Below are 14,917 nucleotides of genomic sequence, written 5' to 3'. Positions count from 1 at the left end.
ATTCCCAATTGATTTTCAAACGTTTGCCTTTTGATTTAGCAAATTTCTATCTAATCTTCCTGAAACCTAAATTTTAGAGAGACTTGGCAAGATCTGGACAAAATAATTTGACCATTTTACTGGATTACCATTGGAATTTTCTAAAAAAAAGATTTTTTAAATTATCATTTGGCCTAATGGAAAGATAACCAATTGTAATGTGGACTTTTTTAATTTTTAATGAAACTTTCAAAAACCAATAATTTAGAGATAATCGGTAACATCTGCACAATTTAAATTTTGGAATGTTATTGGAGTGCCATTGGAAATTTTTTCAAAAATGATTTTAAAAATTACTATTTGGCCATGCGAAAAAGTAACCAATTCTATTGTGGACTTAATAAATTATTCAAAAATTTTTCGTGAACCAAAATGTTACAGAGAATCGGTGAGATCTGGACAAATTAAACTTTAGAATTTTATTGGATTACCGTTGGAAATTGAATCCAAAAAAAAATTTAAAATTACTATTTGGCCTAAAGGAAATGGAATCAGATGTATTGTGGAGTTATTTGAGATATAATATTGTGATTATACTTCTGAAACAAACATATCAGACGATATTTTAAAGAAATAAGTATTGGTATTAGATGATATTGTTTTAGAATATTATGCATTTCTATAATGTTAAGTTTAAGTAAAAAGAGATTCTGGGCTTTTTTAATACAATCTTTGAGATTGTTATTTTTTTTTGCCCGCTGTAAAATGATGAATGCAATTGCTTTCACAATTTATAGTGAAATGCAATATATTCTGAAAACAGCAAAAATAAGGCAAAAATATTTTTTGAAAAATATGTAAATATGTGTACTGTATTATAAAATGTTTTAAAAATATTAATATTTTTTTCTTTTTTTTCAGATTGATATAGAAAATTTTCGAAAACTAGAACCATTTTTAAAGCAATTTTTTTTTAAAAAAAATGAATAAATATTTTTTTGAGTGGGTATGGTAAGTCAATAATAATAATTGTAGTCTCTCAAGGACCTTGTAATGTGATAATTGATTTTTACTGTTTTTAAAAAAATAAATAAATAAATTACGCGTACCGTACGCGTACGGTAAAAAAAAAAAAAAGTTTTTAAAAACATATATAAAAAATAGATGAAAGGTAAGGTTGGCTCTTAAAAGAGCCGTTGTGTTCATGCAGGGACAGAGGAAAGAAAGATTGGGAATATTAGACGGTACAACAAGTGTGCTGATCTATTTTACTGTTCACTAGGGAAACACTGGTCTCCCTATAAGTAATTAGATCGTGACAATGGGCGCACCGTACTTCAACCCTCGCAAACCGAGGGTTAATTTCCAGAGGGCCAGCAAAAGGAGATGCTCCCCCCACAGATGAAGGGCTCACCTGACCTGCAGAAGAAGGAGTCAGCCCTGCAGATGATGGTCCAGGCTGAGCTGCTGTGGATGTGCTTGGTTGACTTTCTGAAGAGTTACCTCCAAAAAGTCGAGCATGTGTCCTTCTGTGTACATCCTTGAGGTGTCTCTTCATGGTATGATTCCCAAAGGAATACTTCCTGTCAGGATTACCTCTTGAAAGTACACGCTTACACAGCCTACAAGTTACTAAGGGTGCATTTACCTTTTGCTGGCCTTCAGGAAAAGTAAAATAATCCCATACATAAGAAGTCTTTTGTTTCCTCGCTCTCTGCCTCAAGGTAGTGCTGCTAGTGCTAGCCTCACTCTCAGAAGAGCTCTGCTGGTCTGCCATCGTATCACAAAGACAACCCAGCTCCTTCTCCTAAGGGATCACAAGCAGAAATGAGAGGAATGGGTGTGGTGTAGGAGAGTTCTAGAACTGAAAGTAGTTTCAACCAATCAAAAGTTGTGTTTCATGATCACATGACCTACCGTACGCTTACGGTACGCTTACGGTACGCTTACGGCAAAAGTGCGCATGCGCGTAAAAAAGACACGCGCTTGCGCGCATGCGCATAACAGTCACTACCCGACACTTCCGCGTAACGTGCGAGTGTAGCGTATGCGCGTACGCGTCCCACGCGGAGTACGCGCGGCTACGCAAATTGCGTAACTATACGCAAACAGCGTAGATAAATTACGGGCGTTGCGTAAACCGTACGCTTACCGTAAGCTTACGGTACGCGTTCTAAAAAAAAAGAAAAAATGAACTGCAAAAAATATAACATGTTTATTTTATGAAATATATTTAAAAAAACATATTAAAGAATTTTAATAATTTAACCATAGTCTTTATAAAAGGTAAGAACATTAAATTAAAAATATGTTTAAAAAAATAGAAGAAAAAAAAAAATTAGCATTTAAAAAACCTTGCTAATTCAATGAAAAAACCATAGGTTTCACACACGTTATAGTTAGTAATTAGCATTTAAAAAACCTTAGAAATTCAATGAAAAAACCAAAGGTTTCACACACGTTATAGTTAGCTGGACATTTTACTCGTAAAAAACCATTGAAATTCCCCCGTTATAGTTAGTTAAGCTAACTATAACTCACGCGCCCGCAATGCACTGCTGATGACGTCACATATTACATCACTCATGACATGGTCAGTGACATCACTCATGACATCACTGATGACATCTCAAATGACATCACTGATGACATCACTGATGACATCATCCTTGTGATAGAGTGGCAGACCTCCTCTCACCCTAATATAACCTTTGATACACACATTTATAAATAGAGACTACAATTTTCAAAACAAAGGACATACCAATACCAGTTACAACAACCTCTTCAGTAATTCTAAGATCCACATACACATCCACTCATTCACCAACAGTCCTATACAGTCACTCATACATGTACTCACTCATCATATGTACTCATACACCTACACATCCTGTTACACAATGCTACTCATCCGTAGAGTTACTCACACACATAGTCACTCATGCTAATAAAGAATCAAACATCCATTTACTTGCATATACAGTTATACACACACCACCACACTTACTTCTACGGAAACTTGCACATACTTAGTCTTTTAAACAATCACTTATAGAAACACATACTTATTCACACAGGAACTCTTTCAATCTCTCACTCTCACATATACTCACTTATATACACCAATAGTCACATATACTAGTTTAAAACATATGTAGTTACATATAAAGACACTGTAGAGACAGTCATTCACTCACTAACACACCCATACACACACTCATCAACCCATGCAGTCCTGCATACATACTATCTTCAACACATACAAACAGTGAGTCACTCATTCATGCACCTATGCACTACGTAATACCCCCCACCGAACCATAAAGATACTCAGACTCATACTCAAAAAAACAACTAATAACCTATATAGACACCCATGTAGCTGCTCACCAACCCATGCAGCCACTTATACACAAACTGAGAGACTGATACAGATATATACATATTTAAACATTACTCACTAAGCCATGTATTCACTATGATACACCTAATCATTCAGTTACACAATCAATTTTTCAAAAACATATCATCCATTTAGACACTTATATACCCATTTATTCTTCCATCGACCTTGAGATATACATATATAAAACATATTTAATTTTCAGAAAAACACACATTCACGGGATGATGTCATCAGTGATGTCATCAGTGATGTCATTTGAGATGTCATCAGTGATGTCATGAGTGATGTCACTGACCATGTCATGAGAGATGTAATATGTGACGTCATCAGCAGTGCATTGCGGGCACGCGAGTTATAGTTAGCTTAACTAACTATAACGGGGGAATTTCAATGTTTTTTTACGAGTAAAATGTCCAGCTAACTATAACGTGTGTGAAACCTTTGGTTTTTTCATTGAATATATATATATATATATTCACTGAAAAAACCATAGGTTTCACACACGTTATAGTTAGAAATTAGCATTTAAAAAACCTTGAAAATTCACTTAAAAAACCATAGGTTTCACACAAGTTATAGTTAGCTGTACATTTCACTCGTAAAAAACCAATGAAATTCCACGTTATAGTTAGATCAGGTAACTATAACTTGCGCGCCCGCAATGCACTGCTGATGACGTCACATATTACATCACTTATGACATGGTCAGTGACATCACTCATGACATCAATGATGACATCTGAAATGACACATTGTGCATTGCGGTCGAGCAAGTTATAGTTACCTGATCTAACTATAACGTGGAATTTCATTGTTTTTTTACGAGTGAAATGTACAGATAACTATAACTTGTGTGAAAACTATGGTTTTTTAAGTGAATTTTCAAGGTTTTTTAAATGCTAATTCCTAACTATAACGTGTGTGAAACCTATGGTTTTTTCAGTGAATTTGTACGGTTTTTTAAATGCTAAGTTATGTATTTATTTGTAATTTTTGCGCGCACGGTGCGCTTCGCGCACCGAGCACCCACGTTGCGCATTTCGTACCGTACGCGCACTCCGCGATTTTTTTTTTAAATTATGAAATTTATTTTTCATACTTTTTGGTCCTTTGTGAACCCCCTGACGAACGCTAGGGGGTCTGCAACTCTCTTTGTTACCCCCTTTTCATGTTATCAACCTTTGTTTTTCAGTGCGAGAGACAGAAAATGGCGGCCGATACTTCCTGGTTTCGACCGATTCGAATGTTTACTTTGATCTAACAACCAATCAGAATCGCGCTCGCGCACGGCACCGTACGCGTACGGTAAGCTTACCGTAAGAGCTCGGAGCGCGCCCACAGATATATATATTGATTTAAATGCTATTTTCTCAGGAAATACTGAACAGATTTACATGAGACCTTCAAAAGGCACATCCCTGACCTGAGGGCTACCTCTCTGCCAAATTTCACATAATTCTGTTCAGCCGTTCGGGCTGTAGCTCAGACTAAAGGTCCTATGGGAAAATGCATGGGGAAAACGCGTTTTGGGACCCCCCTTTTTTCTCAGCCCCCGCTTGATGAATCCCCCGAGACTTTCAGGGTAGGAGCGGAGCGTAGCGCCCCATTAGTTTTGAAAAATTCGCGAGGATTCGTCAACCGGCGCCAAAGATATTCCAAATAGAATGTTGCGGATTTCCTATGGAAACACGGTCCTAACTATAACTATCTACTGGCGACCGCCAGTAGATAATATATATATATATATATATATATATATATATATATATATTTTTTTTTTTTCACAAAAAATGTTTAGTGAAGAGGAACGGCTGGAAGCCGCGGTGTCCATCTTCTCCACCAAAAGCCAGTATTCTAAGCCGGCAACAAATGAATCTAAAGAACCCGCCCCCAGCACCCTGAAAGGTCTCTTTAATGCATTGGAACGAACGTACGAAAAAGAAATCCGCAAATGGTGGGAGGCTACCTCTCTACGCCGTTATCTTGAAGCAGAGCGCATTCCTCGAGGGCTGAGGATTTACACTGTACCCTCCTACGAGAATCCGGATCCAAATCTATTGGTTGAATGGATTCAACATACCACAAAATCAGCGGTTGGGATGGTAGAAATCCTTATTAATTTTGCAGTTAGTGACAGAAGCAAACTGCTCGAGGAGATTCAACGCCTTGAAGATATAATTGCACAGGATTCAGCAAAGGAAACAGCAGCAAACTTAAAATCACAAATGAAATTGCGTCTGGTAAAATATGAAGATGTCATAAGACGCAGGAAGCATGAAAAATTCGCAAGGGGTCAGCGCGACTACGAGAGTGGGAGAATTCTAACCTTCGCCAAGAAATTTGATCAACCAAGAAAAGCGATACAGGAGGCAAAGGGCAAGAATCCCCAAGTACAAGTTATCTCGGAATCGGAATTGGAAACAGACCATTCCGAAACAGAAGGAGCGAGCGGCGGAAGATCAGAGCTAGTAACAAGCCATACCGAGCCATTACAAGAAGATCCACCAACATCGGCAAATTTTTGCGACGAGTTTCAAGTGATCCAAAAATCATGGAGATTAAATACACAAAGACCAAAACCCCCAGAAAAAGGAAAACAAGACGTGGGGGAAAGAAGCACAAAAGGAGGCCAGAAACAGCAGTATACACTGAGACTAACGAGGAGCAGGAAGAAGAGGGGGGCATACCAGAACTAGAGTCCGACTTAACAGTAGTTAATCTGTCACACACTAAGCTCACGGACATGCAAATACAAGTGTTGAAGAAAGGACTTACCTTTTGCCCAACCAATCAGTGGGACTATCCCCAAACAAGGATAGACCTTTACAAGTTTATAAGAAAATTGAAACTTAGAAAAATGTTCCGTGGCAGACAATCACAACCATCACCGATGACGTATGAAGCTAATTCCGTATCCGGTTCATTGACAGTGGTGGATTTGACTACATTACAGACCATGAATATCTTGGCAGAGGACCTAACAGGAAGCCAGGAGGAGGCACTGGGCGGAGAACTTACATTAATCAAAGATATGGAACTAACACAAATTGGAGGCAAGAGTCTCTTAAAAAAGAAATCAAAATTTATCCCTAAAACAGGGTTTGATATGATTGACAGTTTCCAAGAGATGGTTATTCAAGATCTAGACAAATTAAGAACAGTATCCAATCGAGGAGAGGTGCAACTGCACAACGTTTCAATAAAACAACGTGAGGCTATTAAATCTTTGCAGCAAGATAAATCCCTGGAAATAAAGCCCTCAGATAAGGGCGGCAATGTAGTTGTCCAGGATAAAGAACTGTATGAGTTGGAAGCCCTTAGACAACTCAGTGATGTGGACTGTTACAATAAAATTTCTAGACAGCAATACAATGAGAGTGTCTTAGAATTTTATCAGCTGATAAATAAATGGCGGGACAAGGGGATTCTACATCAAGATGAGTTTGAATTTATCAAAACAGATCATCCCACCATACCTACTTTCTACCACATCCCCAAGCTGCACAAAGACAGAAAGAACCCTCCTGGGAGGCCTATCGTGTCCTCCAAAGGAAGCCTCCTTGAAAACACCTCAATATTGATTGATACCGTACTGAGTCCGTTTGTATGTAATTTGGTATCATATGTTAAAGATACATCTGACTTCATCAAACAAATTGCTGACATACCATGGGAGGAGAACTATATATTAGTCACCATGGATATAACCAGCCTTCACACTAGTATTAACCATGTACAGGGCTTAGAAGCAGTAGAAACTTTCTTGAAATCTAGATCAGTACAATATGCGGAACATAATCAAATGATTTTGGAATTTATGACTTATTGCCTGTACAATAATATCTTCCTATTTGGCAACCAGCTGTACATCCAAATACAAGGTACCGCTATGGGCACGTGCTTCGCCCCCAGCTATGCGAATCTTTTCGTGGGTTGGTGGGAGAAGCACGTGGCCTGGTACGGGACCAACGAGCCCTGGATGAATAAGATAGCTGTCTGGACCAGATACATCGACGATATTTTTATCGTCTGGAAAGGGTCACAACCAGAATTCCTTACGTATCTTGACATCTTGAATAATAATATTTACAACCTGCACTTTACCAGTAATATCAGCAATTCACAAGTGGCCTTTCTAGATTTATTGGTGTATGTTAGCGAGGGGCAATTAATGACCAAATTATACCGAAAAACCACTGCAGGTAATGCCACCTTGCATTTTACTAGCCAACATCCAAGAAGTCTAGTGAATAGCATCCCCTATGGGGAACTATTAAGGATTAAACGTAATAGCACACTAGACACAAACTATCAGAAATCAAAGAAAGAAGCCATTAAACGCTTTAGTGCAAGGGGTTATCCAGGCAAAATATTGAAAGCAGCAGAAAAAAGAGCAGATGAGAAAGAGAGAAATCTACTGTTAACTGCAAAACATGATGAGACACAAGATGACACAACTCGGTTAATTTTGACGTTTTCAAAAAATTCTCCGCAAATCCGTCAAATTATTAACCGTCATTGGAAAATCCTACAGGCAGATACGATCATAGGGAAACAACTGCCCCAGTATCCTAGTATTACATACAGAAAGAACACGTCTCTACAGGACCTATTGGTACACAGTCACTTTGATAAAACTAAGAAAAGCAGAAATGAAATCAAAGGTTTCTTTCCCTGTTCCAAATGCAAAGCTTGCAAAAACAGCAAGAAAACTAAAGGTTATAAAGTCCCAGGTAGACCTAACGAGAAATTAATTCTAAAATTTCTAAATTGCAACTCAGACTTTGTAATATATTGTCTGAGTTGTCCTTGCAGCTTGCTATACATTGGAAGCACGGTACATCCAGCTAAAAAGAGAGTGTTGGAGCACATGCGTGCAATTACCAACAACGACAAAAATTATCCAGTTGCACGACACTTTGCCTTGCATCATCAAAGTGATAGCCGGAAACTAAGTTACTTCTGCCTTGACCAAATTCCACTAAAGCAAAGAGGAGGCGACAGGGTTAAAACACTACGCCAACTAGAATCAAGGTACATTCTAGAATTGAGAACCTTGGCACCCTTTGGTCTAAATAGTGAGGAAGAACTATGGGTACACATAGGTTAATGTAGAAAAAGGAATGTAACCTTTGGGCAGTTTTTTCTGGGTTCAACAATCTGTGACAGTTTTGTGAGTTTTTCTCCCAGTCCGTCCCCCAACCTTTACTGTTTTGTTCCTTCGAAATCAGTATTTATTTTTTCAGGTTTTTACCACAAAAGTAAAATTTGGGAACAACTGCACAGCATTTGCTATTTACTTAAATGAACTGAATGAGAGGATGTGACGCTTTTTTCAACTCAATTAATTTCATGATTGATTTGTTATTATATGTTAGAATCATTTTTGTCTCCCATGCTGTTCTCTTCCATCCTTTGAAACACAATACATGACGATGTTAGTTGTTTTATATTTTATTACATGGCTTGACTGTAAAAAGAAAAAAGAAAAACTATAAGTCTTAGCCCATTCAGGGCTTAATAACCTAAACACTGTTTATAAAAAATGTTGGTATTATAACAACAACAATCAGAGTGGATGTTAACATTGTATAAATGTACAAATGTTTAATGCCCCTTCTTTTCAGTCAAAACACCAATGAATTTATTTTGGTTAAATATTACAATGACCAGTAAAGAGTGTCTTCAAGATGGCCACTGTGTTGCAATTTAGAAGCACTGAGTCCCTTCTTTTATGTTTATGTATCTGAACATGGAAATCCTCTCTCTATATCCCTTAACATCTGTGTATTTAAGAGATTGATGGTAAATGGACTTTTGACATTGAGAAAGGTCGTCATGACCGAAACCGGTTTGTCAAGCATGGTGGAATAAAGCATTTTGAAAAATCCTTTGGCTTGGAGTGCGTTACCAGCTTTGGAAGGCTAAAGGAACTTGGTTTGGATATATATATATATATATATATATATATATATATATATATATATATATATATATATATATATGTATATATATATATATATATAAATCACGAAACGGAGTTCCAGTTGAGCGCTCAGATCTTCAAAGAATTCACCACACTTTAAGGGTCATTCAAAAAGGGGTTAATTTAACTCATAAACCCTAACGTGACGCGTTTCACCCGCAAGGGGCTTGATCACACAATGGACTTACAAACTTTATGGCTTACATACTCTTCTGCTAAACGGCCATTGGAACTAGAGAGAGGACTGAATGCTATTCTTGTGAGCGCCATTTTGCATTGGTTACATTCGTGAATATACTCTGCACAATACAGTTTCAAAAAGTGAATACAAAATGGAGGCACGTTAGCAATGTTCATGTTTAGTTAATACACAAACTCAGCAGTTAATAAGTGAATTAAGTGATATAGTCACTTTGCTGCCGCTTGAGACCATGTGATAATTCAAGGGAGTGGATTTACCTGTGATCGAAATCCAGCGTGCCGTGTTGAATGCGCAATGTATTCTGGGTTGTGTAGTCTTAGCGTATAGCTCATCTCCGTTTTTTTGTGTGTAATATCCAATGCATCTCATTAGCGTTACATCTTTTCTATTATAATTTGCCAAGATGCTTTTAATATAGAATAGGTGAATTCATGCAACACACTCTGTACTCTGTATGACTTAGGAAATATTTATTCGTTTGTGAGTCATTCCATACTTTACTATCACCCTATCAGGTATAGCGAGAGTGAGCTAAAGTGCATTTTCTGTGTGATATATATCGTATAACACTTTGCGTATTGTAATATGCTTGAGTGACAATTGGCATTGCCTATGGTATTATAAGTAACACACTATGATTATACTGCTCCTATAGTGAGCTCCTTTCCCCTACTTGTTGGATAGAATGTAACTTCAATTTCCATATTCTATATGTAATCACATTGTGAAATTGTACCTGTTTTCTCCCTCTCATAGACACACTTGTACATTTACTCTAGTGTAAGCCTATCGCTTTAAAGTCTATTATAGTGGTACACCCCTTTGCACAACAACTCAAAATAAAGGGCTCAAAATTAACTTTAAATCTGGTATATAAAATTTGAGTGAAATCTTATCTGTTCCCTGGGATGCAGCTGAAGAAAAGGGTAGGGATCCTTTGTCGCGAGCCCGAGACATGGTCCCTTCCTTTCCTCCTGTGAAAGGTAAAAAAACATTTCAAAGTTATGATATGAATTTCACAGACTAAAGTTCTAATACAATCTAAAACTAGAGCAATTAGATAGAATATACACATGATATGTTAATCATACAAACATAGATATCGGGTCTGTCCCCCTATACTTGGTACATTAAAAGATTCATGATATTCATCTAAATCCGGCACAACTGCTCTATGTCAATCAATTCAATCTATTCAGTTTGTAAATGAATCGCCATCTCCTCATCAATGTTATGTCCATTCGGGAAGCGTGTTCCCATCCCTAAGATGTGTCTCGATTCCCGCTGCCTAAGTCTTAGTGTCCTATTTCCACCTCTTTTATTGGGCATAACTTGTTTAATAACATAGTAAGACAGTTTAGTATAATCCGAGTACTGTTTAGATTCAAAATGTCGAGCTATGGGATACTGTTGGTCTCTGTTAGTAATAGCCCTCATGTGCTCCATGGCTCTCTTCTTCCCCATATGAGTAGTACTACCTACATATTTTATTTTACAGGGACACTCTAAGACATAGATCACATAAGTACTGCTGCAAGTAAGAAATTGTTAGGCCTGGGCGAAAATTTCGTTCCGTTCGCGGAATTTGCGATAATTTGACATTTTCGCGTTCCGCGGAGAGCGCGAAAATGTCAAAATTTCCGCTTTCCGCAGCTTGGCGATAATTTGTTTCTTGCTCGCGCTGTAGAATAACACATTCTCACGCGCGCGCGATCGCCTTACCTGAATCCCTGCGTTTGCCGACAAGTTTTCTTGATCCGGTCGCGTTCTCCATGAGATGTTGGATTGTTTTTAGCCATTTGCGCTGTCTCGCGACAGTTCGCGCCCGCAGTGACGTCATGCGTCGCGTGATCACGTCTTTCTTCTCACGATCATGCACCACGAGACAACTCAAAACAAGATGGCCGCGCCCGCGAGCAACCACATGGGTAAGTTGGCGACCCGCAACCATGCAGAAAATCTCGCGAACATGCGGGAAAAAAAATTCTGCATCTTCGCGATATTTCCGCTTGTTTGCGATAATTTGCGAAAGTGGATTTTGCAAATTCCGCCCACCCCTAGTTGAAACCCCTTATATACTTAAGCTGTACCTCATCTATTAGGTTAGGGTGAAACCCTGATATATTCCATGAAATAATTGTAAAAGGGAGAGTGGTGTGTCCCTCATTCACCAAACCCAAGGGAATAGAGTTAATGGCAGGCATACTAACAGGGATTACTGGTCCCGGCCCCTCTTCACCAGGGTTCCCATTTTGAATTGGATTAGAGGGCAGGGGACAGATTTCTGGTTTATCTGTGTTCATAAGGGTACCGATGAATTTGTGTGGAATTGTGCCCAATGGATCTAACAACTCCATGCTACCTAGTGCATCTACATATGGGTCTCTCCCTTTGTTGATACAGTGAGAACCCATTCTACTTGTTACAAGATGTACAGTCAGTCAGTCTAGTTCAGTCAGACCCGAGAGGACATCAAATCAATTAGGGTGAGTATATCTGGAGGGCTGTAAGGGGGGATAGGTGTTCGGGCCACGCCATGAAGGCTGTTGTCTCAAAATAATCCCCTGGTGGGAGTGGGTAGAAAAAACCCAGGGGCCAACCTTTATCAGTTCACCAGGAGAATCTCTGAGGTTTTCCAGAGCTAGGTGCACACACTTAGCATACCTAAAGCTAAGCACGACCCAATCCCCTTCCATGCATTTGGCCTTGTGGCCCTCCCAACTCACCTGCCTTGCTATAATAATGCATTCAAACCAATTTATCATGGACAGGATTTTCATAAAGCACCAGTGGGCTGATTTATTGATGAGACTTTACAGCTTCCTTGATGGCTAAAGGGCAGATGGGGTGCCCCCGTCAAGATCAATGTACACGGTGTGCAATTGGGGGATACATGTAGTGTGTTATTTGCATCCCGTCCACTTAGGGGACGTAGCATATATATTTCCTTCTGGTGGTCTGCCCCCACTTAGCATACCAAGCCTTGGCTGATTAGTAGCTCTATCCCCCAACTTTTTTGAGCTCATAAGGATTCCCATGGGGGACAGGTTCCCATAGGGTTTGGACCAGGAGGTTGTTACTGGCTTTGACAGGGGATCATCTTGGGAGGGAACCTGGCTACTTGAAGAGGTCTTGTTAGATGGGACCAACCCCCTTACAGAGGTGCTAGTAGAGGTGTCCTCTACCCTTTAATCTGTGCTACTTGGTTGGGTAGCCAAATCATGAAGCTTTATAGATGCCTCTTTTGCCTTAGAATCCTGCAATAATCTAGCAAGTTGCTCTTCTACACTGACAAGTTGGGATGAAATAGGTGCCAAGGCATCTTACACTATTTTACCAAATCTTTCAATAGGAGTGTCCTTGTCCTCCTGTACAATGGTTCCCCCCTGTCCCATGCGAGATTTTCATGCATTTCTGGTTAAGTGAATTTGTTTAGTTCTCTTAACCCCCAGTGAGTGGCCCTTCAATTTACATTCAACCCCTGCCAATTCTGGATGTTTTCTCTTCCCTCCTGTTACAGCTTGGGATGCAGTAATTCCAGTAATTGGACCGGGGGTAGGCTCAACTCCCTCATGAAGAGCACGTAATTCACCATGATGCAGAATTAAAATGGTGGGTGGAAGTGGGACTTGTGACCCCTGTTCAGTGTCAATTTCAACCGCGGCTACATACGAGTCAGAGATGATGGGGACATGAGAGCCTGGGGAGGGTAAAGACAGTCTTTGCTCCGCCAGTTCTATCTCTTTATTAATGTCCCCCACCGCCTTTTGAAGAAAGCTGTCCAAGGTGGTCTCAGTTGTCTCTGGGACAGGCGTAGGTTTCCATTTCGCCATAATGCAGATTTCCCTTAATGTACAAACTAGGGGAATTAAAAGGTTTTTATCTTGGAGTGGTTTCTGAAGGCTGAGTCACGATATAGATGTCCCCAGGTCAGGGTGAAAGGACCAATAGAGTAGGCCCAACCAGCCTCTGACGGGCGTGGACGGGCCCACGGCCCCTTGGCATGACCCCGCTCATCTCTGCAGCGAGGGCTCAATGTTGATTTATGCCACCATGGTGCTTGGATGTTGTAGTCCCCTGGTTCCCCCCGATGTCAGCAGTGGCATGGCAGGGAAAGACACAGGGTCCACGCAGCTGGGGCCCAACGTTGATTTATGCGCCTCCTGGCAAGTCACATTGGCGGTGTGCAGCCACAATGGTGCTTGGGGTCTGTAGTCCACTGGTTCACCCGATGTCAGCAGTGGCAGGGCAGGCAAAGACACGTTTTCCTAAAGTCGCAGCACTCGTGCTACGAGGCCTCAAAAATCAGCCAGTCTCCCCAGATCTAGTTGACAACTGACAGTAGGATTGCAAGCAAGGTAAGAGCAAGCATCAGCAGGGAGGTCTAATCCTGGGCAGGCACCAAGTCGCGGTACACCCAGGCACATAGGCAAGGTCCAGGCCAGTACAGCCGCAGGCAGATAACAGGGCTATTCTCATTCATGCCTCTCTCCGGTGACCTTAGACACACCCCCGCCCATGTAGCACCGCCCATGCAGTACTGACCCAACCAGCCGGATGGCTGGCTACCATGCTTACCTGTGGCCCCTCTCGGCGAAGGGCCTCCGGGAGCAGCGTGGGCCAGCCTACCTGCAGGGTGGAGCGTCTCTTTTTCCCAGACCCTGGGCCTTCCAGTCTCTCAGTCCACTTTCGCAGACACACCATGCCTCAGGTCCCCCGCAGCTCATGTGCAGATCCAAGGCGGTTTGAGTCGGATCCCCCGGGGAGCGATCGCTGTCCTCCACACAGGCTGTGCCCAACCCGGGCTTGCGGTCTAGGCTCAGTCTCGGACTCCGCGCGTGTCTTCAAAGCGCCTTACACCACCTCATTGTTCTTGTAATTATTGATATGTTGCGCTCTGCATTCCAGCTGAACTACATGTCCTCCTCACCCGTGAGGGTATCCAGGCACTTGCCGGTGGGTTCGCGGGAGCTTGCTTCAAATTAATCAAAGAGCCAGGCCTTCTGCTTTTTGCAAACTTAGAGGAGAGGCACAGAGGTCCTGATGTGGTGAAGGAGGTCATTCCATGACTTTGAAGCAATTTGTGAGAGTGTGCGACCTCCCACTTTATTCTTGTGTATGCATATGTTGAGGTAAGCAGGGCCTATGTTGTGTAGAGCCTTGTAGCTGTCTGTGAGGAGTTTGAAGTGAATGCTTTTGTATATGGGGAACCAGTGTAGTTCCTTCAAGTGTGAGGCGTACTGAATAATTTGGAGTCTGTTCAAAAGGTGTATATTGAGTCTGACATAGAGTGCGTTACCACATTCAATTCTGCTTGCTATAAGCGCTTCTGGGACAGTTT

The sequence above is a fragment of the Triturus cristatus genome, chromosome 2_1, assembly GCF_964204655.1.
Source record: "Triturus cristatus chromosome 2_1, aTriCri1.1, whole genome shotgun sequence".
In the NCBI taxonomy this organism is placed as follows: Eukaryota; Metazoa; Chordata; class Amphibia; order Caudata; family Salamandridae; genus Triturus; species Triturus cristatus.
Note: the sequence above shows the minus strand (reverse complement) of the source record.